Genomic DNA, 26,102 nt, shown 5'->3' on the forward strand with positions numbered 1-26,102 from the left:
TTATCATCAAACTCCCCTCTTGAAAGACCTGTCTGGAAGCATTTAATGTTTTTACAGCTCATCTCTCAGATTTTTTTTTTACATTATTCACCCGCTATTCAATTCTGTTATGCATTGTAGCACAAGAAAAACGTCCCCATCACAATTTCCCAAAGAATGAGCGTAAGAATCAGTTAGATGTCAAAGTGCCTTCGCTTATAGCTGTTTAAGGAAGAAGACATCAGATCCTATTGCTCACCAGAACCTATAATCAGAAACAAAATCTAGATGAGGCCATTTCTATTATTCTATAGTGTGTAAGGTTAATGTCCTGTACTTTGAAATAACTCTCATTTCACTCATTTCGTTTCTATAGGGCTTTAATATCTTTGCCTAGATGTAAAACATATTATATTCACCGGCATTATTAATTATATTCTTGTATCTTAAAGCAGAATTATCCGCTTTTCAGAAAATAAAAAAAACCAAAACACGAAAACCAAATCAAAGCTATGATAATGAATAAGGAAGGATAATTCAAGCTACGCTTTTTATTTCTTACTATCCTGGCATCCTTCCTTCTACTCTTCTGCTCAGCTTAAGTGATTTGACTTCCTAAGCCAATTCTTTAGCTAAACTAGTGCTCTAATTTAAGGTTTATCATATGGCCTACAGGACCTTTTCTTTGTGTGATTCTGCAGTGCGGTTTCCATGCAGTCATTACTGTGTTGGGGGTCAGAAGAAGAAAGAACATTTAGACTCCTTTTCTAATTCAATGCTGTGTATATTTGCAAGGAATTTAGTTCCAAGAATGCTCTAAATAATAAAATGCATGGCCTCACAACATGATGCAAAGTGCTCATTGTTTGGTATCCGAATACACTCTGACTGCTTTTGCAAACAGATGCTCCAAATACTGTTCTTAATTAAATATCAAGGGTTGGATTCAAATGTTGGTCCATGCCAGCAGAAGATAGCACAAACCTTGGCACCAGGCCCCGATCCAACAAAAGGATGGTTGTGAATGCCTGAAATACTTGCAGGCTCTCCCGTCTCATGGGCAGACTTGCCAGACATCAGGATATGATGCAAATAGTCTGGATTTTAGGGTGTTTCTCAGGTGTCAGAGTGGTAGTGCAGTCCAGATGGCTGCTTGACAGCAGGAGTTGTGTACGCTTTGGATATGTTGCTCTCCAGGCTGGCTGGAGAGAGCTGCTTAGTCATATCATCAACAACCACCACTACAAATGCTTTGAAATTTTTAGTGAGGATATAGGAGGAAAAAAAGAAGTTGAAGTTGCTGAAGGAAGAACTACAAACTGATCTTAAACAATGCCTGTCTTTTCCTTATCACCTTATGGGATTTTTTTCTGTTCAATAATGGATGTGCAATAGTTTTTAGATAGTAACGGAGATGGTAAAAGAATTATTTTGGGGGTGGGGAGTGACTCTTAATACTCAGATTTTTGGTGTTCGGTCTTGACGAGAAAAGGAGATAAAACAGTTGGGAGAGAGGCAAAGAAAAGGAAAGCACAGGTAGCAAAAGAATCTTTTAACTGACAACTTCTGAACTATGTTGACAATGCACAGTGTAATCTTTCTCGAGAAGACCAGGCAGCTTTGGAGAGCACCATGACCATACAGCCTTACTGATCTGGTACCAGAGATTTTAAAGATTTCCAAAGATTCAGCATTTCAGATTTTCAAAGATTTAGCATTTACTTGGAGTGCCAGGGCTGAAGAAAGGCAAGGACATAACACAGTCAGATCAGCCATTGCATAATATATACTAATCCAGCTGAAGCAATGATATTTTTTTTAGATCATTTCTTCTCATGGATTCACATCTCTGTTGGAAAAAGATTTCATCTTGGAGAGCAAGGCTAAACTCTTCAAGCAGGAGGCACATACAAAATGAGAAGCATAAAAAAAGCAGCAGGAACCAAAAATGAAAATGGAGGAAGAGGCAGAAATATGATTTTGCCAGCTCAGTTGCTTCTTGGTTCCCTTCTCTAGCTCACTGGTCGCGTTATTTCCTTGGCTTAACTGGATACCTTGGGCTCAAAGTCATGGGTAGCCTGGGGCTGAGGAGCTATCAGAGCTAGAAAGCTTTCCAGGCTGCCTGTTCTCCCAACCTCTATGTCAGACTGTTAACCTCCCAAAGGTCCATTGCCTACTTTCCAACACACAGATCTTAGTGAATTGATAAATATCCAATGGGTTTTTTTGGTTTTTTTTTTTGTTTGTTTAAAGGCCTGTCCTTTGTGTGTTGTGAAGTAGGGGTTTATTTATTTTTAACTTTGCTGTATTTTATGCACAACTTCGTGGACCAAACTGATTCAAAGTTCTGTTTGTTTTATAGGTCTATATACCCTCACCCAAAACTGAGGCACCTCAGTCTACCATCTGCCTTTCCTCCGCATGTATAGACACAATTTCTAGGGCAGAGAGACCTGGGTGGTGCCTCTTCTCCCTTCACCGCTGGGTCTTAGAGGAAAACTGCCAGGAGAAGCCAACCTGAGACTCCAGCTGGTGAGAGCAGCCAAAGCAAGGCTTTCTGGACATTTTACTTTTGTGTCACTCTTTCTCTGCTGTGTGCTGGCTGGCTCTGGCGCTGCCTCTCTTGTGATTGCTTCATCTCTACGTCACTCATTCGTAGATCTGTTCTTTTCCCTTCTTTCATCTTTTCTATTCAGTGTCATCCTCATTTCACAATTTTCTTTCTGCTTATCTGATTTTCTCCTAATTCAATCCATCACAAAAGGCAGGGGAAGAACACCTGTGCAGCAAACATCCTCATTTGTGCCATCATTCCGGTGAACCTCTTTGCTTATGCATTATACCTCTTTCCCTACACCATTTATGTCTGATCTACCTCTATTTCAAGCTGTGTAGTTCAGAGAGTGCCTATGACTTTTTGTTTGTACAAGGATGCCTTATTCGTATTTGGTCCATAGTCAGCATTAGAATAACTTGTTAGTGCTTAAGACTGACGTGTAGGGTCAAACTAAGCAGGACCAGCCCCGTAGGGTTTGACAATACAGTTTCAGGCACTGGGAGAAGTCTTCAGTAGCTTTGGTTTACCAATCTACTCTTTGCTTCCATACTCAAGTGTAGTTCAAGGCTTATGACCCTCATGGGAAAAGATGCCCCTTTTTGGTGGAGAATTGGATGCTTAGCAGAAGCAGAAGCAATAAAATCTAGCAACTGGGGATGCGCGCTTAGGTATTCACACTGAAAAATTCACACTGATCCTGTCTCCTTGAACAGGAATGGTCACAAAAAGGCTTGCAGGCAGATCCTGCTTGGAGAAGGCATCTCTCTGCCTTTTCCTCACCAGATCTGTTGTGTAGTAAACCCTGAAGAGAATTAGAGGCACAGCACTAAGGTGGTAACCCCTTTTCTCCCACAATTTTTAAGCATTGTCCCAGGTCTTTTACCAAGCTCATCTGTTCTTCTTTACACCACTTCTCTGCAACGTCAGAGAACTAGAGGGTTTTGACTGTGAGACAAAGCGGAGTACGATTATCCTATTACAGGATAATACACAATACCCTTCTCTGAATATTGTGGCATCCTAGCGGAGTTTCGCCCCGGCTGTGTATTCAGCAATCTTCAGGGCTAATGCACTGTCCATTAATAACTCCTGAACAGCAAACCATAACCATGATTAAGGGGGTGATCCACGCTTGAAAGGCTTTTGACAGCAAAGATACAAACGTGTGTGGACCTGACAGTTGCTATGGAGGAAACAGCTACAAGACAGGCTGGGGCCAGTGCTGTTGGTGCGTGGGGATGCTGCATGTTGGCTTGGACCTACCCACCTTAGGCTGAAAGGGCTACTGGAGTCCAGCAGCCAGTGTCATGTATTTCCTCACCAGGGTGCAAACGCTGAGGAAAGCAATATGAAGAGGGAGAAAAAAGCATGAGCACACAAATTTATAAAAACTCCAACATGTCATTATGCAAAATGCAAGGTGTGGCTGGATGTATGTGTCTTCTCATTAAGATGACTTTCACATGATTACAAGCAACCAACCAGAGATAAATCTGTCATCGTGCAATCAATTTGTCATACTTTCTTCCTATTTTGGTTTTGTGTGTGTGTCTACCTGCAAAAAGGGAAAATCGGGTGAGGAAAAGGGAGCATATATAAAAAAAGTAATCTATCAAAACTGACTGTATTCCCTCTAACAAAATTTCTTTTTAACAAAAAAAAAAGAGACAATTTAGTGTTGATATGAAGCTTATTACTACCACAGCCGGGTAAGAAATTACATTGCTGCTAAGTATTACAAGACCATCCCAGTCAACAAACTCTTTTACCTGTCCAACTTCATGGTAGTCTTATCAGCAATAAATTGTATTTCTAGCTGGTCAATAAAGAGTTTTCAACATGCCAGAATCAGGACTAGTTTCCACAAGTCCGCTCAGTAGACAAGCAAAACCAAGGTATTCAGTGCAAGCTGCTTTGAACAGTGAACTATGCAACACTGTGTTTTAAAATTGTGAGGGGTTGTTGTATGCAGCTTCACAAAGACAAAGCTGTTGCTTTGTTTGTCAGTTATTTCTGACGGTACTTTTCTCTTTCCACCCAACTGGGTTGCACATCTGGCAGAGTGCAACTAAGTGCCTTTTTTGAGTATAAAGAAGGTCTTAAAGATTTTTTTTTCCTTTCTATGCAGAAATGAAGGAAAATATTATATCAACTTGGAGTTACAAGAACAAACAACATGACTGGCAGAAAGTTTTAGAAGAATTGTGAAATTTTTTGGCATCAAAGAGCTAAAGCAATCATAGAATTAAAGCACAGTGGAAATGACCTAGGAACTTTGGAAGGACTCAGCCCTTTTGATTCATCCTTGCAGGCCACATCCAGAAATGTTGAAACCCTGCTAAACAGACTCCTTTTTATCTCCAAAAATATATTACTCAAGTGGCAGTGACAGAATTGACACGGTATTGCAGTGTTATGTAGTATTGTCTGCAATTCTTTTTGGAGAAGAAAAGTAAAACATGATTCATTTAGTGTGCCCCCTTCCCCAATGATATAGACAGTGCCATTCAGTTGATTTTTACAGTGCAACATACAGAAGACCAAATCCCAGTGAGGCAGTTTCAGGAATTTATCGCTTATGGCAACAGCTATGGTATATTGTGGCAATTAGCAGTTTGCAAGAATAGTATCTCTCTCTTTCAGAGCCCCATGGTCATGACAATGCATCAACTATATGAGGACATTACACACTTTTATAGGCACAATTAAAAGGATTGAATGAGTTTGCTGAATATATTCTCTGTATGGGGTAATGCTTAACTGTAATCATTGTATATTGAATGAAGCATGCACGTTATCTTGTGTGACCTGATTAGTCAGAAATAGTGTTTCCACTCTTTGGAATGAGATTGTTATCAGTTGCAATAAAACAAGCAAGACTATACTTGATGTGAACTGTGGGCTGCTAGCATCGTCAAGTCTTTGAACTTGTATATAAAACATTTGAGAGACTAACTCTAAGAAACTGAAATGGAGGTAAAGCAAACAGCTTCACAACCTGATTACAACAGCAATGAAGGTATGAGATAATGAACTTGTTTTGGGAGAGCCACTAGCACAACTGCTTCTCAAAGAAACAAGAAGTGTCGATTTCATCTGTACCCTAGAGCAGGCCACTTTCAGTCTGATTACTTTGTCCCCCATCTAAACTGATTTCTGTAAGGTATAGGGAAAGTTCTTCTGTCAGGAATTTGCTCGACTCAAACGTGCTTCGTCATATGACTGTTTACCACACAGAGGTGCTCCCATGCCAACCTCTGATCTCAGCTTATGCTTTACTTCGATTCATCTATACAGGGCAGTTGCCAGAAGCGGGGGCCTACCTCCTGCTTGGGTTGGGGTGGGCTCCTTCCCCCAGCTCTCCCTACACCTGGAGGCCCCACACCTCTCCTCCCACCTGGGCTGTGGTCTTTCCAGTTTCTCCATTCCCTAATTCCAGATAAATGTGTTTTGTTTTGTTTTGTTTTTTTCTGGGAAAAGGTATGTCCTTCAAAGGTCGTTCCTTCCTCTTGCAGAGGGAGCTGGGCAACAGCAAGCACAGCAGGGCACTTTTTCTGACTTCTCACACCTGCTCCTTTGCTTCTGCCTTTATCCTCATTTGAGGATCTTCTGCTGAGCCTCCAAGGAGGCACCTCATAGTGAACTCTGTCCCCTCAAATTAAACTTCTTTCCCAGAGTTGGTGCCCATTATTTTGACACAGCATCTCTGATTCTCAAGTGTGAATGCTTTCATATCGCAGACGTCTCTGGGTCCAAGGTTTGGCTGCCGTATACCCTTCCTTCTGCCTCAGTCACTCCTGATCCATGGGGTTCAAGTATCTTCCTTGCAACCAGCAGTGTATTATTCAAGTATGGTGACCTCTGATATTTCAGATTTTCAGTAAATCAACAATTTCAATAAAGCAAAGCCTCTTCTGACATCAGAGACATGGATTCGACAAATGGACAGCTCAGTGGATAAAGAACTGTCTGGACAGTCGCACTCAAAGAGCTGCGGTCAACGGCTTGATGTCCAAGTGGGGACCAGTGACGAGTGGCGTTCCTCAGGGGTCAGGACTGGGACCTGTACTGTTCACCATCTTTGTCAGCGACACGGACAGTGGGGTCGAGTGCACCCTCAGCAAGTTTGATGATGATACCAAGCTGTTTGGTGAGGTAGACATGCTGGAGGGGAGGGATGCCATCCAGAGGGACCTGGACAGGCCGGAGAGGTAGGCCCAAGCCAACCTCATGCAGTTCAACAAAGCAAGGTCTTACATCTGGGTCGGGGCAATCCCAAGCACAAATACAGGCTTGGCGGGGAATGGCTGGAGAGCAGCCCTGAGGAGAAGGGCCTGGGTGTGCTGATTGACGAGAAGCTCAACATGAGCCAGCAATGTGTGATTGCAGCCCATAAGGCCAACCGTATCCTGGGCTGCATCAGAAGTGTGGCCAGCAGGTCAAAGGAGGTGATTCTGCCTCTCTGCTCCACTCTCGTGAGACCCCACCTGGAGTACTGCATCCAGCTCTGGAGTCCCCAACATAAGAAGGACATGGACCCGCTGGAGCGTGTCTAGAGGAGAGCCACGAGGATGATCCAAGGGCTGAAGCACCTCTCCTATGAAGAGAGGCTGAAAGAGTTGGGGCTGTTCAGCCTGGAGAAGAGAAGGCTCCGAGGAGATCTTATTCTGGCCTTCCAGTACCTAAAGGGGGCCTACAGGAGAGCTAGGGAAGGACTTTTTACTAGGGCATGTAGTGATAGGACAAGGGGGAATGGCTTTAAATTGGAAGATGGTAGGTTTAGATTGAACATTAGGAAGAAGTTTTTCACTTTAAGGGTGGTAAGGCACTGGAACAGGTTGTGCAGAGAGGTTGTTGAGGCCCCGACCTTGGAGGTGTTCAAGGCCAGGCTGGATGTGGCCTTGGACAATCTGGTCTAGTGGGAGGTGTCCCTTCCTATGGCAGGAGGGTTGGAACTCGATGGTCTGGTCCTGGAGAGCAGCTCTGTGGAAAGGGACCTGGGAGTCCTGGTGGACAACAGGATGACCATGAGCCAGCAATGTGCCCTGGCGGCCAAGAGAGCCAATGGCATCCTGGGGTGCATCAAAAAGAGTGTGGCCAGCAGGTCGAGGGAGGTCATCCTCCCCCTCTACTCTGCCCTGGTGAGGCCGCATCTGGAGTACTGCGTCCAGTTCTGGGCTCCCCAGTTCAAGAAAGACAGGGATCTGCTGGAGAGGGTCCAGCAAAGGGCTACGAAGATGATTAGGGGATTAGAACTTCTTTCATATGAGGAAAGGCTGAGGAACTTGGGTCTCTTTAGTCTAGAGAAAAGAAGAATGAGGGGGGATCTTATTAATGCTTTCAAATACTTAAAGGGAAGATGCCAGAGGGATGGGAGGAGTCTTTTTTCAGTGGTGCCCATTGATAGGACGAGGGGTAATGGGCACAAGCTTGAACATAGGAAGTTCCATCTTAACATGAGGAGGAACTTCTTCACTTTGAGGGTAGTGGAGCACTGGAACAGGCTGCCCAGAGAGGTTGTGGAGTCTCCCACTCTGGAGACGTTCAAAACCTGCCTGGACGCTGTCCTGTGCAACCTGTTGTAGGCTGCTCTGGCAGGGCGGTTGGACTAGATGGTCTCCAGAGGTCCCTTCCAACCCTGACTATTCTGTGATTCTGTGATTCTGTCTTCAAGGTCCTTTCCACTTTAAACCATTCTATGATTCTATGATTTTATGCAGGATCCCTTTCCTGCAGATTGCCAAATCTCTCACCCTGTCAGCCTAGTGAGTCCCAAGTTTCCCAAGCTCTTGTGTACCAGAGACTGAATATTCATTAAAAGTCAACCCAAACGTCTCCCAAGTTGTCCTTCTTGACTGGCTTTCAACTATTGCCTTACAACTTTTGACATCTGGTTGCTGGCAGCTGTTCATGCATTACTGCCTTCCTGAACCCAAAGTCCCATATTCATATACTTTTTACCCGACTCCTGGTCACACGCTGCTTGGGGGTGGCAAAGGAATCAAGTGGCCACCTTTCAAGGATTCAGGTCTCTAATGCAGTGCCTTCTGGTCCTGCTACCAATGTTAATCAACTGTTAAAAGAAGAGTCCTCTTTAAAGATAAAACCGATTAAAAAATTACTTTTACAGATGTGTGCCACAAACAAGAATACATTCCCTGTCATAGGACAATAGGACACTAACATTTGTTCACTAAGTTCACAAGGAATTCAATAAATGCAGAAAAATCGCCATAAAGAGCTAAACTTTGCAAAAGCACTGTCTGTGGGTCAAGAAGACCCTGCACAGCACATTGCTGGTGCCTATGCGAGTATTTCGGGGAAACATTGCAATATAGTTGCCCTGTTATATTCGTCCCTTGGCTCGCATTATTGCTGACAGTCAGAAACGAGACACTAAGCCAGCTGGATCGCCGCCTGATCACCTTATAGCATTTTAATTTTCTATGTTATAAGAGCGTACCTACAAGTGTTAAATACTTCCAGAAAGTTCTTGGATGTACTGAGAAAGCAAAAATGAAGGTTCAGAGGTGTCTCTAAGTTAAAAGCTTGAATGACAGAGCTGTTGATTACACATCAATAGCGACAAACCAGAAAGGACCAGAGAAGATTTTGAAAAAAGCACGTGTTCATTTTTGGTCATCGTAAGCTGGAAGGTCACTTAGGGTCATTCGCTAGAAGTTGTTCCTCTGGTTTTCAGTTTCTGGGTTCTGATATTGAGATCTGACAATTTTGAGAATTGCCACTAATTAAAAAATGGAGCTAAAACAGAAATAAACCCCAGAAATTGCAAGGAAATTTACAGACTTTGCAACTGCCTCTCGCTTGTTTGTAGTCCTGAGACAAATTCAGACAGAAATGTTAGAAACCTGTTTACTGAACCAGCAAAGCTTTGGAGCTGAGCGCCTTCTGAGTGCAAACGAGCACTTTGTTCACTGCTAACCGACTGAAGCCCAACAGTGCTGAGACGATCCCTTTGTTGAGAGGATCAGATGAGGCAGTTCGTAAGAGCCTGACAGCCTGGCTTGCACAGGCTTAATTAACACACTTCTGCTCCTGGGCAGGTGGGAGCCTCCACACCAATAGAAAGAGCCCCACAACTATCTCCAAAGCCACCAAAGTGCCACCAGCTCAGACGCTTTATCAGAGGGCTACCTGGCATCACAGGCTGCAGCTTTCCCTTTGTACTCCAGTGAGTACCTAAGAGGGGAAAGCAAATCTGTTTCCTGATAAAGAATGACTCCCATGGGCTGTTTGGCTTCCCCTTGCTATGTCGGCGATAGGCCATTTGGCTGTGTCTCCCAGTGTACCTTTTGTATACAAAATACCTGATATACATATGCGATTTGGCTTTGCTCTCGCACAGATGTGTGCGGGAGCAAACACAGCTAGCTCAGGTGACTCATCGGGTGTTGCTAGAGCAAACTAAAAGAAATAAGCTCGACAAGGATGTGTTCAGGTCCCAAGTTCACGTCTAAGTTTGTCTGAGGCATAGCAGTTCAGGAGGAAAACTGGAAATCACCATTTCCAGAGCCTAGATCAGAGCGGTGGCACATGCCTGAGCTGGGGCAGAGCTTCTAGCAGAGGGCACAGCAGCAGTGCCTGCTGGCCAGACAGCCTGGCCAGGTCTGCCCCACCGGTGCACATCAGCTCTCCTGTGAAGAGCCCCATGGTGCTGGGAAGGGTGCGAGCAACGGGTCTGGGGCTGCCCCACAAGCTGGAGAAGGGACTGCTGATGCTTCTTCCTTCAGTGGTGTCACATGGCTCTGCTGTCAGCTGGGGCTGCTTGAATGAAAGAAATTTTAAAGAATTTGGGTCAATTTGTTTTTCTGCACAGAGGATGCAAGCGCTCAGTGCTTTACCTGGGGGTAATGCAAACAATCCCTATATCCCTCTGTGAGACAACTTGTTCTGAACAAACTCGCTTCATCGCTTTGGTGTGCTCGAGGCTGTTGTTTTGTTTTTAATTATTTTTGTTTCAGCAGCACCTCAAAAGACACTACCGCAACCAGGGCACCATCTTCCTAGCAATACAGAATGTAAAGTAGCGCCTTCCCCAAGGAGGTGATGATCTCAGTGTGTCTTGGAGACTAAGGGAGGACGCAAGGGAGCAAAGGTGCGATGCAGCGAGGCTCTTGCTCACAGGCATCCATCAGTTTAATGGCCGAGCGGAGACTGGAAGCCGGGTTTCCTGGCACTGTGGCACGCACCCACTTTTCCAGTCACCCCAGTCGTCACATCTGCACTTTTGGCGATTAACGTGGAATTTGTCCTCTCGCCCACGGCGTGTAGGTAGGGCAGACCTTTGAGGCCGGACAGGCTGCCTGAGCACTGCTTTTTTAAATACATCAAATCAGCCCTTCTCGCTGTCAAGGTATCACCTTGCAAATATTCATATAAAAGCTAGTCCAGAACAATCATCAAAGAGAAGGAGCAACTTAAAGTCAGGTCTGAGTCCATAACCCTCCCCAGATTAACAAGCCCTGATTTATAACCCCTCTAAATCTTGGGCTTAAGTGAATACAACAAAAAAGATGACAGCTATATCTTCAGAAGAATTTGGGATAACTCTGCAGTGGAAATTTCCTTCTACAACAAATCCAGCAGGAGAGGAGAGGAAATGTGTGGTGCAGGCAACAACCATCACTAGCAACGTCTCTGCTACCCTCTTCCGCAAAGTTTCAACCTCAAAAAAGGAGAAGTGCCAGACCCTCGGAAAATACTCCTTCTATTGTGATTTTAAAGGAAGTGCTCAAGAATGCTGCGGTGATGGACGGCATTATACGATACTCCAGATTACATCAGGAAATGAACTACTTCAAAATGAGGAACCACCATGTGAACTGGCAATCACATCTCATTCAGCATGCTGTTATTTATCTATCACCAGAAGCACACATGGTGTTTAGCAGACAAAGGAAAAAATAAAATCCCTGCAGGATGAGTTTGTTAATCATAATTAAGCATAATCAGATTGGAAGATACTTTGTCAATTATTGTTGTTGTAATGTGCTGTGTTATATTTGTTGGAAAATGCCAATTTATTAAAAGGGAAAGATTTTGCAGAGAAAGATTTACATAAATTAATTTCCCATGCAACTTTGTTGAAAGAAAACATTCATACAAGGAAATGTCTTAGACATCTCTAAATGAAAACATTTGCATGTGAAATTAACCTTTTGCTTCTACACGTAAGTTGATGTATGTTAAAAACACACCATCAGTTTTAACAGAGAGTCAATGAAAGGTTGCGGAGTGATCACAAGTAAGCTTTGTGATAATTTCTCTTACTGTAAACTGTAAGGATCTTTGGTTTTCACCCCACTTTGGTGTACAACACATTCTCTAAACTGCTTATTGCTGGAATGTTTTTGATAATGTGATGCAGTGAGGTATGAAACCGTATCAAGAACGGGGGTCAGGATAGTGCTGGGCGGTAGAAGCTGACTGAGAGAATCACACGGGCTTAGAAACACAGGCAGGTTCCAGACTGCATGGGCTGAGAGCAATCCAGGCAGAGCAGTAGCGTAAGAAATGTCATGGATTTTCTCCTGGAAAGAGACCAAAGGAGCCTCAAGGCGGGTGAATTGACAGGGCTTAGGGGAAGAGGGGCAGCGGGGGAGCACAGTGCGATACAGAGGGTATCACTAAGGAAATGGCTGAGCCAGGAAAGGATGTGCTATAAGAAAATGTCAGCATGAATATTTCATATGTTGACCCTTTTTGTAGTTTCAACATCTTAAAAGACAGTGAGTATAATTGACGTTAGACTCTGGGTAGAGAATGTAATTCCTATCCCAGGAGACTGACATACATTACCCCAAAAAAGGCAGCTCTTGGCTATGTTCTGCAAGGTGACATGCATTTGCTGCATGTATTCACTGAAGGAGCATCATCATTATCTGCCTGAACCTTAATTTCCCATGGAATATCACCCCTGCACTTTTTTTCTTTCTAGCTAATGTTGCAGTTTCATATATAAGGGCACTTCTGGAACAGAAAGGTATAATAAGACTCCGTAGATGCAGGTTGAAACCAGACGAGTTCAGACTACAAATTAGCTAAGGCATTTTTGCTTATCAAGTGAAGGTGAGTAAACATTAACAAGGGCTGTAGTGGATTTTCCACAATTGGAAAGCTTAACATTATAATTGGTTGTTTTTCTAGCACCAAACACTGCTAATGAATTTTGCACAGGAATTAAGAGAGGGGCATTCTTTGGGCTGTGTTACGCATGAGACCAGACTAGTCCCTTCTGGCCTAAGTTGTTGATTACCCTAGAGCAAACTCTCCTGCCCTCAATCAGAAGAAATTTGTGAACTGAAAGCTAACTGCCTATGCCTCAGGTTCTAGCAAAACCCTTTTATACTAAAAGCTATTTCCCTGGCTATAGTCTGTATAAAATAGCATCCTAGGTATAGGGTATGCATTGGAGCCCTTTAAATTAGATACCCTCTGGTAGCCGATGCAGCGTCTAATGGACTGGTGTAGGAGTGAAAACAATACACGGTATGAAAAGGTTTATGCACAGACCTTAATATAGGCTAGTATAGCTTCTTTCCCATAATTTCAGATCACAGTCCCTGCTGTCCTTACCCATAGAATCTCTCAAGCAGAGCTCCCGTCTGCCTGCACCCCAGGCTCCGTGGAGGTGCCAGGACCTCCCATTTTTGGAGCGGAGGACTGGGGCTGTTGCTGCTCTCTGGGCTGGCCCTGCCTGAGCTGTCTCACCGTTGGAGAATTCTTTCAGGGAGGAACCTTTGCCAAGACTGGCCCTCTGCCCCATACGAGCAGGGCTTTACTACCAGACGTATTCCTTGTGCTACTCCTATAGCATGCAAAGAGCGTGTACAGGAACTAGCCAGCAGATTGACCTCATGGACACCCATCCATCACGTGAGCCGAAGAGCCTGCATCAATTGCCTCACATGTCCAAGCAATCCAAGGCATGAAGTTCATGTGGCAGAGGCTTGTAAACTGAGCTCTGCATGCACTGAGAGCACAGACCCCCCTTGTGAAGGAGCTGGGCAGAGAGCATCTTCTAGGTGACATAGAAGAGGGGGGTTTGCCAGCCAGTGTCTGCCATGAAGACATACCTTGTCAAGCAAGAGCGAGGTTGAGTGCTCTTCTCATCCACCCAGCCCCCCTGGGAGCTGTAAGTGCAGGGAAAGCACAGAGCACTAAAGGACCTGGAGACTACTCTTGATGCTGAAAGTTTGGCACTTACTGAAGTGCTTTGCTGGATCAAAGCCCTTGGACTAGAGACTTCTTCACCAAATAGTACAATGCCGTTGTCTCATGTGGCACTTCACACCAACCTGTACAGCCTCTCTAGGAGCTACAGTGAGAAAGCCAGTATGTATCAGGTAGCAGATGGAAGAATAAATCCCAAAGTTTGCCTTTACCTCACTTTAGTTTCATCAAAACTTCCCTGTTATCATCAAAGGGAAGTTGTTTGTTCTAAGTCAATTTAAATATTAATATAGGCTAAAATGTAGGATAAACCAAAACCAAGGAAAATATTTTACTAATCTATAAACTAGACAGAGCAAACTGCCAACTGGGAATAGTGCTAAATGGGCACTTTAAGCTGCTCTGTGGAATGTGAGTTTGATCAATTCGGTCCGAGCCACATTAGTCTCATAAAAGCTAAGAGTAGCATTTTCTCCCAAGGGTTTCCTTTGAGGGATATTCCTCTCAGAGTGCAGTATCACAGAGGCAATTAAGGATGATAATATTTTTTGCATATACCAAGCAACTGATGAGTCAACATCAGTCAAGACATACTTTCATCATTATTTTTTTTAAATGCACTTCCAAGTTCACAATGTAGTTGCTGTCACCGAGCTGACAGAAACAGTAACGACTGACGAAAATTGTTGTACCATGGCCCTGTGAACTATTTTTGACAAGCAAATACTTTCCAGGAAGCTAGTAGGGGAAAAAATATAGTGTTCTCATTAATAGTCTGTGCTCTTATTCAGGTGGAAGACAAGGTGGGTAGACTGTGAGACTTTCTAGCATCATCGCCACGTTCTTACTCTTCCCTCCCAGATTAATTGGCATTAATGTTCCCAGGTCTCAGTGATGGTTGCAGGCTCATTACAGGTGCTGCTTTGCTTGTGTATCATTGCTGTCCCACAAGCGTATAATTTATTGCTTAAAAAGGATTTCTGGATATTTTCCCAGATGTAAAATCACAGAGGCTTATATTTAGTGCTCCAGCTGACGACAACCCTACCTGCATACATTCTCTCTCTCTCTCTCTCACATGCACACACTTGGCTTTGAACTCCGACATTTATCTCATGTCATACATTCCTTCAATTAACCAACACAGTGCATTAGTATAATTGTTAGTTCTGGCCTGAATTCTCTTTTGGAATAGCTAAGCAGAATTGTAGCAACGTTGTTGTAGTTCATATCATATACACAGTCTGCTAATAGGCATTTAAGGAGTTATTGGTGAAGGTCTTGCTATGATAATGCTCTTGCTTCAAGGTTATTTATATTAAAAGGTGGCTAGTCTTTGTAAAGAAAAGCTGTGCGTGCCTCTGCCTCCTGCATAATAACGTGATGCATCACTTTTCCCTCTGAAGTTATCATCTTGGCTTCTCCATATAAATTTTCAGCCCATTAGGATAATTCAGGTCTTAAAACAAATGAAAAGATTCATTCAAAGGTGCCTCAAAGCGCAGGGCCATAAAATGAGAACAGAAAACCCAGCATGATCAGAAGTAGTACAGTTCTGGACTCATTTGCTTATGTCAGACTTTTTCATCCTTTAGCCACCAAACTGCAAGATGATCCAGAACTAACTAAAGTTTGAGAAACCTGTGGCACTACTCAGAAACAAGCTGTTCAGAGGAGAGTGAAACTCTCATCGTGTTGCTAACTATCAACTTTGGGGAGAGAATTTTTTTCTGCGTGAAATATGAGGGGACACAGAAGAATCTGGGAATGCCACCAAGCACCACTGGATCATCACAAGGAGGGACTTCCATCAGCAACATTGCTATTGGTCACTTCGAAATCATAGAATCACAGAATGGTTTAGGCTCAAAGGGACCTTGAAGATCATCGAGTTCCAATCCCCCTGCCGTAGGCAGGGACACCTCCCACTAGACCAGGTTGCCCAAGACCACATCCAGCCTGGCCTTGAACACCTCCAGGGATGTGGCTTCAACAACATCTCTGGGCAACCTGTTCCAGTGCCTTACCACCCTCAAAATGGTTTCTGTTAAGTTACTGTGCTGACTCCTAGGGCCCGAGTGCCCACACAGCTACTGGATGATGGTAGGGACAGACTGTGTACCGATCTTGTAACTTTTTTTTGACAAGGAGCCAAGAAATCGTTTTTCACAGTTGATGGAGCAAGGATTTTTAGAGCAGCGGAGTTCGTATGTCTCCTGTCCTCACACATTGCTAGGAGAGCCTAAGAGCTCTGCAGGACTGCCTGTCTTCATCGTATCGATCCCTCCTGCAGCAAACACAACAGGGAAACACTTTTAATTAAATAAGCACCCACCCTCAAGTCCCTCAGTTACTGCAGACTCACAGCTGTTTGAACACGAAAACGATGTTTTTTCAGATGTTTTCAACAGTCTTTTCTAGACAATCAAGCGTTGTTTCGCATGGAAAGGGCAATGGACTTGCTTGGTTAAAGTGACTTATTCCAGACGTGGAGTATTCACACCCAGAGCAATAATTAACATACTCTCCAGAAAGCGGGGGGGAGCTGGGAGGCTTTCCATTGCTCTGGGATAATAGCCTTAGTCACACTTTACAGTACCATGCCGTTTCCACAAATTTACCCATAACGAATCGTTTGTTTCTGAGGTGATTCATAGCCACGGCTGCTTCCCATCTTCCTGGGGGCTTTCAACAGCATGAGGCTTCTCACAATCTCAGCAAGACCCATGCCTGAAGAGGGCTGTCACCAGCATCCAGCCCAGGCTTCTTTTTTGGCGAGACCAGGCGATAAGGGTGGTAGGCTGAACAATGGATGCTCCTCCACAAGCAGATTAGCCTGGCCCTGCAGAACATCATGTATCTTTTAAGGGATGCTGTCAAGAAGAAAACGGCGGGTCAAATCCTTGGTGAGAGCAAATTAGCACGGCTGCGTCAGCTGCACTGCAGCTGGTGGAGAGGCGCCAGCTGATAGGAGCCGAGGATCTGACCCTGTCTATCTAGGAAAAACAGAGTGTGTCTGGGGTTTGAACAATACTGGAGAAGGGAATTACTGGAGTCAAAAGGAGCACAAGCTTTTTGCTCACTTTTCACTGCTTGTGTTGTTTCCCATACTCTCTGCTGGAGCGCCGATGCTGGGCAGGTCTGGCCTCTGTGAATACACTTTTGGCTCTCCTGGGATTGCAAAACGACCCTTGTAATGAGGCTTTCTCACTAAGATTAGAAAAAGCTGCAAAAGGTTCTCAAGCATGCTGAATTTCTATTACATGGAAGGCTGTCGCTTCTCTCTTCAGAGAGACCTGGGGGTCTTGGGGGACCTGATGCTGAGGAGCAGCAGCAGCAGAATTTGCTACTCTGTGCCGCCCCAGCCCACTGGCACCCTCCGGGGACCCCCAAAGAATGCGATGCTGCTGCAGCCCTGCTGCGGGGGTAGCACAGAGAGGAGGGGACAGACCCTTCCACCACCCCCCTGGTAAGCCACAAACGCAATGTTCTCTGCGGGAACGTCAAGCGCATTATGAGGACTGACAGAAATGTCATAGCACATCACAAGTGCTTTCATCCCCTCACCAGAAATAAAACACATGTCAGGTCACAGAAGGCTGTTTTCGCTCTTACCAACAGTGCCGGCTGTTGTCTGGCTGTGCAGGACCTCCCAGCCCCTCCAAAGGCATTTTTGATGCCAAGGAAACAGCATTTTATGAAAACACTTTCCTCTCTCTTCATCTCAGAGTGGATTTTTTTGGTCACTCAAGCCTGAAATAAAAGGTCCGGCTACCTGGAGCCTCTTGCTTCAGGTACAGCTTCGTTTGCTGGGGTTTTGATATCGCTGAAATCAGGATTTTTCTAGCTTTCATGGATTGTGGCTACACTTTTTGCACAGTTTGTCCTTCAGAAGTTCCCAGATGTCTCAGCTGACACTTCCCTGGCATATATTTCAGGGGAAGAAAGATGTAAAAAAAAAACCTGTCAGTCATCTGACTGAATTTTCTCTTGCTATAGTGCTATAATAGTGTTGATAAATACTGAGGAAAATTGGCATCAGCTCCACTTTTCTCCCTGACTGCCAGGACACGTCCAGCTTCGGTTCGCTGGGTGATCTGAAAACTCTGTTGGCAGGTGGCCTGTATGGTTTTGTCCACAGTTTTGGCCTGCTCTTTTTCACTCATTTTACCTCTAGAATTTAGAGGGTTCCCCAGAAGTTGTTCCCCAGAGAAGCAACACTGACTTTGGGCAGACAGCGTACTAACGATCATGTTTAATAGTAGGTGTCCAATTAATGCTTCTTATTCAGTGATCCAGTGGCCAAAGGCTGTTTGTTCTACTAATTCTGTGGAAAATCTGCCCTGATCATTTGCCTGGATCTGTTCAGTACTTAACTGTGAAATCAATTTTAATAGGACTCAAGGGATGTGCATGTAACCCTTCATATGTCCCCAAGTGTGTCTGATTCCCAAATGAGGTAAAACAGGCCCATTAGTCTGTAGTTAATATTTTGCTTGATAAAGTGGGTATCATGCATGGATGAACCAGAAAGCAAAGTGACTTAAGTCTTCAGATTCAGTTAAGAAACTAACAGTTGAGCACTAAAGCAGGTCTGTGCTTTTGGCAAATCAGCTGGAGGCAGCTGTTTCACACTGATGCAGGTCTGTATCAGCCTTCTGCCTCCAGATGTGTTTGATCCTAGAGGTATCTGAGGTTTTCCACAAGACTGTTTCTGCCTTCCATCTTCCATCTAAGCTCACCAAAGACCCTGCAGAATTGCTTACAGATGTAGAGGCTTGTCCCATTGCATTTAGCCAAATGTTTTCTCCTCACTCTTATTAAGGATCCAAATATTTGGACCTTTAGCATCTGGAGTTAGTGCCCACCCTCTGCTCCACTTGCGGCACGGCCCAGCATGACCAAGTCTAGATGTCTGGCTGGAAATCTTACACACTGCTACTTGGACACACTTCCCTAGATGCAATGGTTTTCCCAGAAAAAGGGCTACATTTCCATGCTGCCTGGCTGAGAAGCTGAAACTGCCCTTTAAGGTAATTCAGGTGGCAAGAGGTGGTGGCAAATTAAGACTGCACTTATTACACAGCACAACTGAGAGGGCTTAGTCAGAGGAAGGTGCCCAGCTGTAATGTTAACTGTTTTCCCGTTTTCTCCATAATCTTTGTGTCTGGAGGCTCTCCTGGGTTCTACACAGGTACTGCAGTTTCTATATGTTTCCTTCTCACACACGATCAGCAGCAACACTTCTTTTTGTGTAACCAAAAACCTGGTTACTGTAAGAAGGCAGGCCGATGCATGTGGGTTTTCTTTTATCGGTAGCTTTTGAAGCAATCAGTCACAGTTTTCTAAAGACTGCCTCAAATGAGCGTCAGTCCCACTATTAATAATTTGATTTCAAGGTGAGCTCATGGGCATGGCAAGTCCCCAGCACAGTAATTACTTGGGGTGCTTAAGAGCAATGAGAGCTCCTGGAAAATTTGATAGAGTACTAATTATAACAGAAAGGTTTTTAATGATTACTTTCTGTTCAAAGATGGAGGAACAAAATAAGGCGTATATTCTGCATATATCCTGAGTGCTCACAAATAAATTTTGTTGTATGGATGCTTTAATAAGAAATATCTCAGCCTTCACAGGAGTTCTGGCTTAGTCAGGGTCAACTGTGCCTCGGTTGTGGCACTACCCAAATTCTGTATGTCTCTGCTTCAGAGCCTCAGTTTCTTTCTCTTCACCTCTCAACACCAAAAGAGCATCAATCTTTTTTTTAAACAACACTTTCTATGCTGACTGTCAACTCTCTAATAAAAAAACTACCTTCCTTTTTTTGTTTTTAAATTGCCCCTGTGCTCTTTCTGTGATATACACACGTCCCTCATTCAGTCCTGTTGTATAGTGCACCCTTGGTCATGCAGGTAAATTAAGCAGGAGTGCGGAAGTGTTTCCAAGATCAAGGGCAAAATTATCTTCCTACTCCAGATGGGCATTGTTTAGAATCATAGAGTCATTAAGGTTAGAAAAGACCTTTAAGATCATCGAGTCCAACTGTTAACCAAACACTGCCGAAGCCACCACTAAACCATGTGCCACATCTACCTGTTTTTTAAATACCTCCAGGGTGGTGACTCAACCACTTCCCTGGGCAGCCTGTTCCAATGCTTGACAACCTTTTCAGTGAAGAATTTTTTCCTAATATCCATCCTAAACCTCCCCTGGTGCAACTTGGGGCTATTTCTTCTCATCCTATCACTTATTACCCAGGAAAAGAGGCTGCTCTGCACTTCTCTACAACCTCCTTTCAGGTAGAGAGCAATAAGGTCTCCCCTCAGCCTCCTCTTCTCTAGGCTAAACAACCCCAGTTCCCTCAGCCACTCCTCATAAGACTTGTTCTCTAGACCCCTCACCAGCTTCGTTGCCATTCTCTGGACCTGCTCCAGCACCTCAATGTGTTACTCGTAGTGAGGGGCCCAAAACTGAACACAATATTTGAGGTGTGGCCTCACCAGTGCCGAGTACAGGGGGAGGATCACTTCCCTAGTCCTGCTGGCCACACTATTTCTGATACAGACCAGGATGCTATTGGCCTTCTTGGCCACCTGGGCACACTGCTGGCTCATATTCATCCAGCTATTGACCAACACCTCCAGGTCCTTTTCTGGTATGCAGCTTTCCATCCACTCTTCCCCAAGCCTGTAGTGTTGCATGGGGTTGTTGTGACCAAAGTGCAGGACCTGGCACTTGGCCTTGTTGAACCTCATACCATTGGCCCTGGCCCATTGATCCACCATGTCCAGATCCCTCTGTAGAACCATCCTACCCTGAAGCAGGTCGACACTCCCACCCAACTTGGTGTCATTTGCAAACTTACTGTGGGTGTACTTGATCCCCTCATCCACGTCGTTGAGAAAGACATTAGAGAGAACTGGCCCCAATACCAAACCCTGGGGAGAGAGCCACTCTTCCGCAAGCTTGTAGCATTGCATGGGGTTATTGTGACCCAACAACAATTTGTTAAAGACTGTTTTAAAATAAACCAACCCTTATCTGCCAAAAAAATACAACCCAGAATATTTCTGTGGACCTTTTTACATTTTATAAGGTGCTAAATTTTACATATTTTCAACAATTGAGTTCCTAAGTGCACAGGAACTTAGCAAATGAATCCAAAGTCAGATTATTGTAATTTAAATGCATCAGTGAACATCATCACATAATATCAGGAAATGAGCCAGTCCTTTCATTTTAATTTTGCATTGAAATAAATGTATTCCAATAATATCATCGAAGGTAAACCACAGAGGTGCTGGGATGTGATGGATTTATTAAGATACACCATGTACTTTTTATATGAAAATATCCTCCAGAATATGTGAAGTTTAACACATTCTTGTATTACAAACATAAATTATTCATAAATAATTTCACTTACAGATTTGACACTTCATAAAGAACAATTTCCAATAAGATGAGTGTTTTGAGAGGATCTTCTCTTTGAAGAGAAGTGCAAATAGTCATCTGTTGATACCGCAAAATTGAGTCTTTCAGTATAGTAGAATCATCTGGAATCCAAATGCAGTGGTCCTAAATTTGCCCTATGCTTCAAAAGTATAAAGAATATGTCGCTTGCAGAGCAAATAATTTAAAGCCCAATTTATAAGCCCCATTTTAAATTTAATAGAGCTCTCCTCCTGTCTGAGAATATTTAGTGACAGGTGATAATCTAACTACTTCAAATCTTCCTTCCCAAAAAACTCCTAACTTTGACATGCTGGTTGTTGTCTTGTTCATGGCATTTGATAAACAGTAAGACCAAAGAGGTCCATGCTTAGTCTTCTGTAACCAGGCACCTCAGTCAATATGAGGCACCTGAATGAACAGCCTCATCCACACAAGGGCTGAGCTCATTCTGCAGCAGCCAAAGAAAACAGCAGCAGCTCCATTTACTTCAAGGGCAGTTAGAAATAATGAGCATCTTCTGAAAAATCAGGCTGCTCATATCCAGTGCATATGTGTAGGCTCGAAAAATTTGGCCAGAGTGCTTTACTTTGTTTTATTCACCTGCATCTGGTCTCATGCAAACAGCGAGACTGTGCCATAATGGAGTGCAATTGCACAAGCTGCACACATCTGTGCAAGAACAACCACAGGAGGAAACACCTGGATACCACCACTGTCAGCAAGCCATTTTAGTACCATCTTTTTTTTTTTTTTTTTTTTAAACTACAGATGGACTGTGATTTTTAAGAGAGTTTCTTCTTCCCAGGCAACAGTGTTTTAAACACTGCCTGTAACAGCACTTGCTTGTCCACTGCCGTAAAGCAGATCCACTAACATGTCCCTTGCTTCCTAGAGCAATTTCACATGCATGGACATTTCTGTCCTATCGTTTTCCAGCAAACTTGGGTAATATCCGTGGCAATTCTAGCACTAGCTCCAAAAGTGAAAATAGTAACGTGAGCCGCGTGTTACAGCCACATGAAGCCCGATCACTGTGAAGCAGAGAGGTCTGGCGCGACAGAGCAGACCCCAATAAGGAGCCCATTCAGGTGCTGGGAAGGGACAGCCACCCACGGGTAGGAAATCGCCTCCTCAAGGCTGGTAGATTTGGAGCTCTTCAGGTAACTTACTCAGGTAAAATACGTGACTCTTCCTTTCTTTAAGACAGTGCAATGTTCTTTAGCACTTAAGCACTACCTCTGTTGTCTCTTTTTTGCTCATCTTTAATTATCCTCTCTAAAAAACCACATTGTCGAGGACTATCAGGCCTCAGTTTCTTTTTTCTAATACATAAAACTAATGACCATTTTAATACTTAGACACATTCTTATCTAAAAAAGTAACAAAAAAATTCTCAAACATTGTCCTAGATGAAACCAACTTGTTTAGCATGCTAGTCTGCATTATTAGCTTGAGTATTTTTTAGAAGTGAAAAAATCAAATTCCCACAAAGATAAAATACTGAGTGGCATTTCTTAGTGACTGTTTTTCCTGATTTAGGAACTAGACTGTGTAGAACAGATAGGGCCGAATTTTGCTCTCATTTGCATCAGCCTAACTCAATTTAATCTAATGACAGAAGTTCCTAGCACAGTTATAAGAGACATCTCTTTCTGGAGCTCCTGGAACATCACAGCTCAACAGCAAAAAAAAGGCAAATGTATGCTTTCAAAACTCTTTGGTTAAATATCCAGTAAAATGAAACAATTTAGGCAGGGTATGGTGGTGTCACTTTCACAAAACATGTTCTCACCAGAATGCTATGAAGACGATATAGATAATGTAAAAAAACCAGGGAAATACAGTCAATAAGTCAGAGAGTAGAGCAAAGAAGAGCACCGGGAACAAGGAAAGAAGCCACAGAGATCCACCAAACAGAAACAGAGCAACCGAGCTCATGCAGACAAGGAAGACTTCTTGTTCAGCTGGAATATACTTCCTTGCCTTAAATAGCAAGCAGTTTCTTATGCCTCTTTAATATAAACACAGAATTTCTACCAACATATGTGTGTGTATGTACGTATGTATATACATATATGTGAAATTAACAGCACATCTTTAAAATATAACTGGGGTTTTAACATAAATATCGCTTGATGACTAAATGTCATTAAACACATCCATTTATTATAGCAATGTTTGGTGAATGTTCTGAACACATGACCTACACACAGCTGAATATACGTATTTTCTTGATGTTCATGTTGGCTGTTGGATATTTGAGGCATGTCTGTATCTAAGAACAGGGTACCTGGGGAAAGCAAAGGCACTCGTCAGAGGAAGAACACAAAGGAATTTAGAGGCTTGGCACAGGAAAGCCAGGGAAATCTGCTGGATTGAGGATATCTACTGTTATGGCCTGAAAAAAAAAACATATTATCAAGGCCACATGTACATTGCAAGACTGCAGTGCAGCCCAGCTCTGCCTGACGGGACTCCCAGTGTGTGCAACATGGAGCCATACTACCCAGCAGGGATTTATCTGGGCACACATGGCAGGTGGCTTCCTGGGGTCCAAAACAAAAGCGTTAAAATAAAAGCAGCCAGTTGCAATGAAAATACAGGAAAAGTCCCATGATCTCCCTAGCAGCAGACTTTAACTTTACACTATGGAAAGCTCTCACATCTTGCAGGATGGCCAACACCATCTCTCTTCTCCGCTGATGAGCACTGCCCTGGGCCCCTCATACTGGGAGCACCAGCACGGAGGGCAGTTCCGGTGCGAACTGCGTGTCCCTGCAGCGCAGTGGGAAGAAATAACCATCATTCACGGAAGAAGCCTTCTCCATTTTCAGCTGAGTGAAACTATTTGCGGAAAGTGCTTCTGGGAAGAATACACTCCTGCCCAGGCAATATTCAGTGTGCACTGGATTGCACGCACGATTTACCAGTCACAGGTAGGTATTTTTATTCAGTCCTGCCAGCGCTATCAGCATCGGCTTCACCTCCATCTAGAAAACCCTTAGTCCCTCCACTTATGTCTAAGTAAAAAAGGTGGTTTCCCTCAGGGACCTGCCTCACTGGCACGGCAGCATGGCTGGCAGGTCCCCCTCCACCCGACCCACGCTGACACTGAGATGACCTGGTCAGGGGTTGTGGGATGGACTTCAGCAGAAACAAGCTTCCCCCATTACTCTCAGTTCCCCTTTGCTAACCGCAGAGATTTTGAGTTATTCCTGCCTATTGCACCAAAGCGCGGATTATTAGCCGATGTGTCAGCCTGTAATTTGTTTCACGATGTGAGCCTGTATGTCTGAGTGGTTCTGTTCCCCTTTCTTTCAATAAAGCCAGTCCACCCTTTAATTCAATTACAGCCCTTTTTAGCTGGCTTCCTCACAGATCTCAGCAAACCATTCTCTTTGCTTTGCGGATGATCAGGATACCAGCACCCTCGGATACTTGAACTCAATTTTTATGCAAGCTACAAAGACAAGAGCATCCTATTTTTACAGTGAGCCCATCCTGATCCTCTAAGGTGCTGAGCTCTCGTTCTGCTCCAGAAACACCCCTTTGCTTCAGAGGAATGAAACGCTCCTCAGCTTGTGCTCAGCACCTCGCAGAACCCCACAATTAAGTCATTTCCTGGAGGCCATGGAGTGAATCAGACACAGCGCCAAGAATTTAACACAGCTTCCTGAGTCCATCCCCTGCTAACCATGAGCACAAAACCATGCTCTGTTTACACAGAATTTAAGCACACACTGAAGTTGTACTGTTGCATGATTATGTCCCATTCGTAATTAATTTTTCTCTCTGCTCTCTTTTCCACACCCCCATCTGGAGCATTAATTTCCCTGTTGAAGCTGCACGTTTTCTAGAAGTTCCAATGGGAGAATTGCAGCCGCCGACCAGATCTGGGCCCTGAAGGGCTCTCCGTGCCAGCATCCCCTTCTTCTGCAAAGGAGACGACACCTCCTCCAGTCTCTTCTGTCTTTCTCCTGGACCCTGCACTGTGTTTGTCTGGGGTCCTACTGCAGGAGAGAGGAAGCTGAAAAGGAAAGGAGAACAACCTTCTCCTCATCTCTCTTTGCAATAAGGATTTCCTAAAAACAGGGTCCACAACCAAGGCTGGGGGCTGTTCTTAGGCAAAGTCTTCTCTCCTCTGTCAAAACAAGGGAAGAGAACCATCTCCTGACCCAGCATCTTCCCTTTGCAGGATCTACTCCCTGGAGAAGGATTAAAATTCAGGGCTGGGGAGAGATTCAATGTCCTGCAGTCCAGAAATTGGACTGGAGTGACCTCAGCTATAACGGTCTAGACCCAAGCAGCATAAGGGAATACTGCTGAGCTGCTGTTTATGTCATTTCCACCCCCATCTCTCTAGCATGTGGCCTTTCCCTCTCCTATCTGTCATCAGAACCAATACTGGCTATATCAGACTCTCAGAAAGGCTTTTCCTACCGTTGTAAAATTTGACTTTTCCCTCCTACGGCTGCTCATCCAGTACTGTAAGGATCTCTGCTTCTGAAACCACACTAGCTTGCATGCTCCCACCAAACTGAAATCCACATCCCATCTGCTGGCATTTGCTCCACACACTGCTATGCTCGGTCCCCTTTGTCACCCATGGCACTGCTGTCACCCCCGTGGGGCTGCCGTCTCTTCCAAGGGAGCACAACCTGTGGCAGTACCAGTCCCCAAATGCACGGTGTTGGCTGGGGGTGGGAGCTTGCACAGTCTGTGCAGCTCACATTTTTAATACACTGTCTGTTGGCAGTCACACCACTTTCTGCCTCAGGTTTGCTACCAGACGTGAGGTCTCGGAGAACTGCCTGCTCTCTGCGAACTTCATTGCAGCTGGGGAATTTCCTCTCAAGCTACATTTTAATTATCTTGTCATGGGTTTAGCCTCTACTGAGTGTTTTGCTCTACTCTAGAT

This window comes from Vanellus vanellus (genome assembly GCF_965231255.1).
Source record: "Vanellus vanellus genome assembly, chromosome: 2".
Taxonomy (NCBI): Eukaryota; Metazoa; Chordata; class Aves; order Charadriiformes; family Charadriidae; genus Vanellus; species Vanellus vanellus.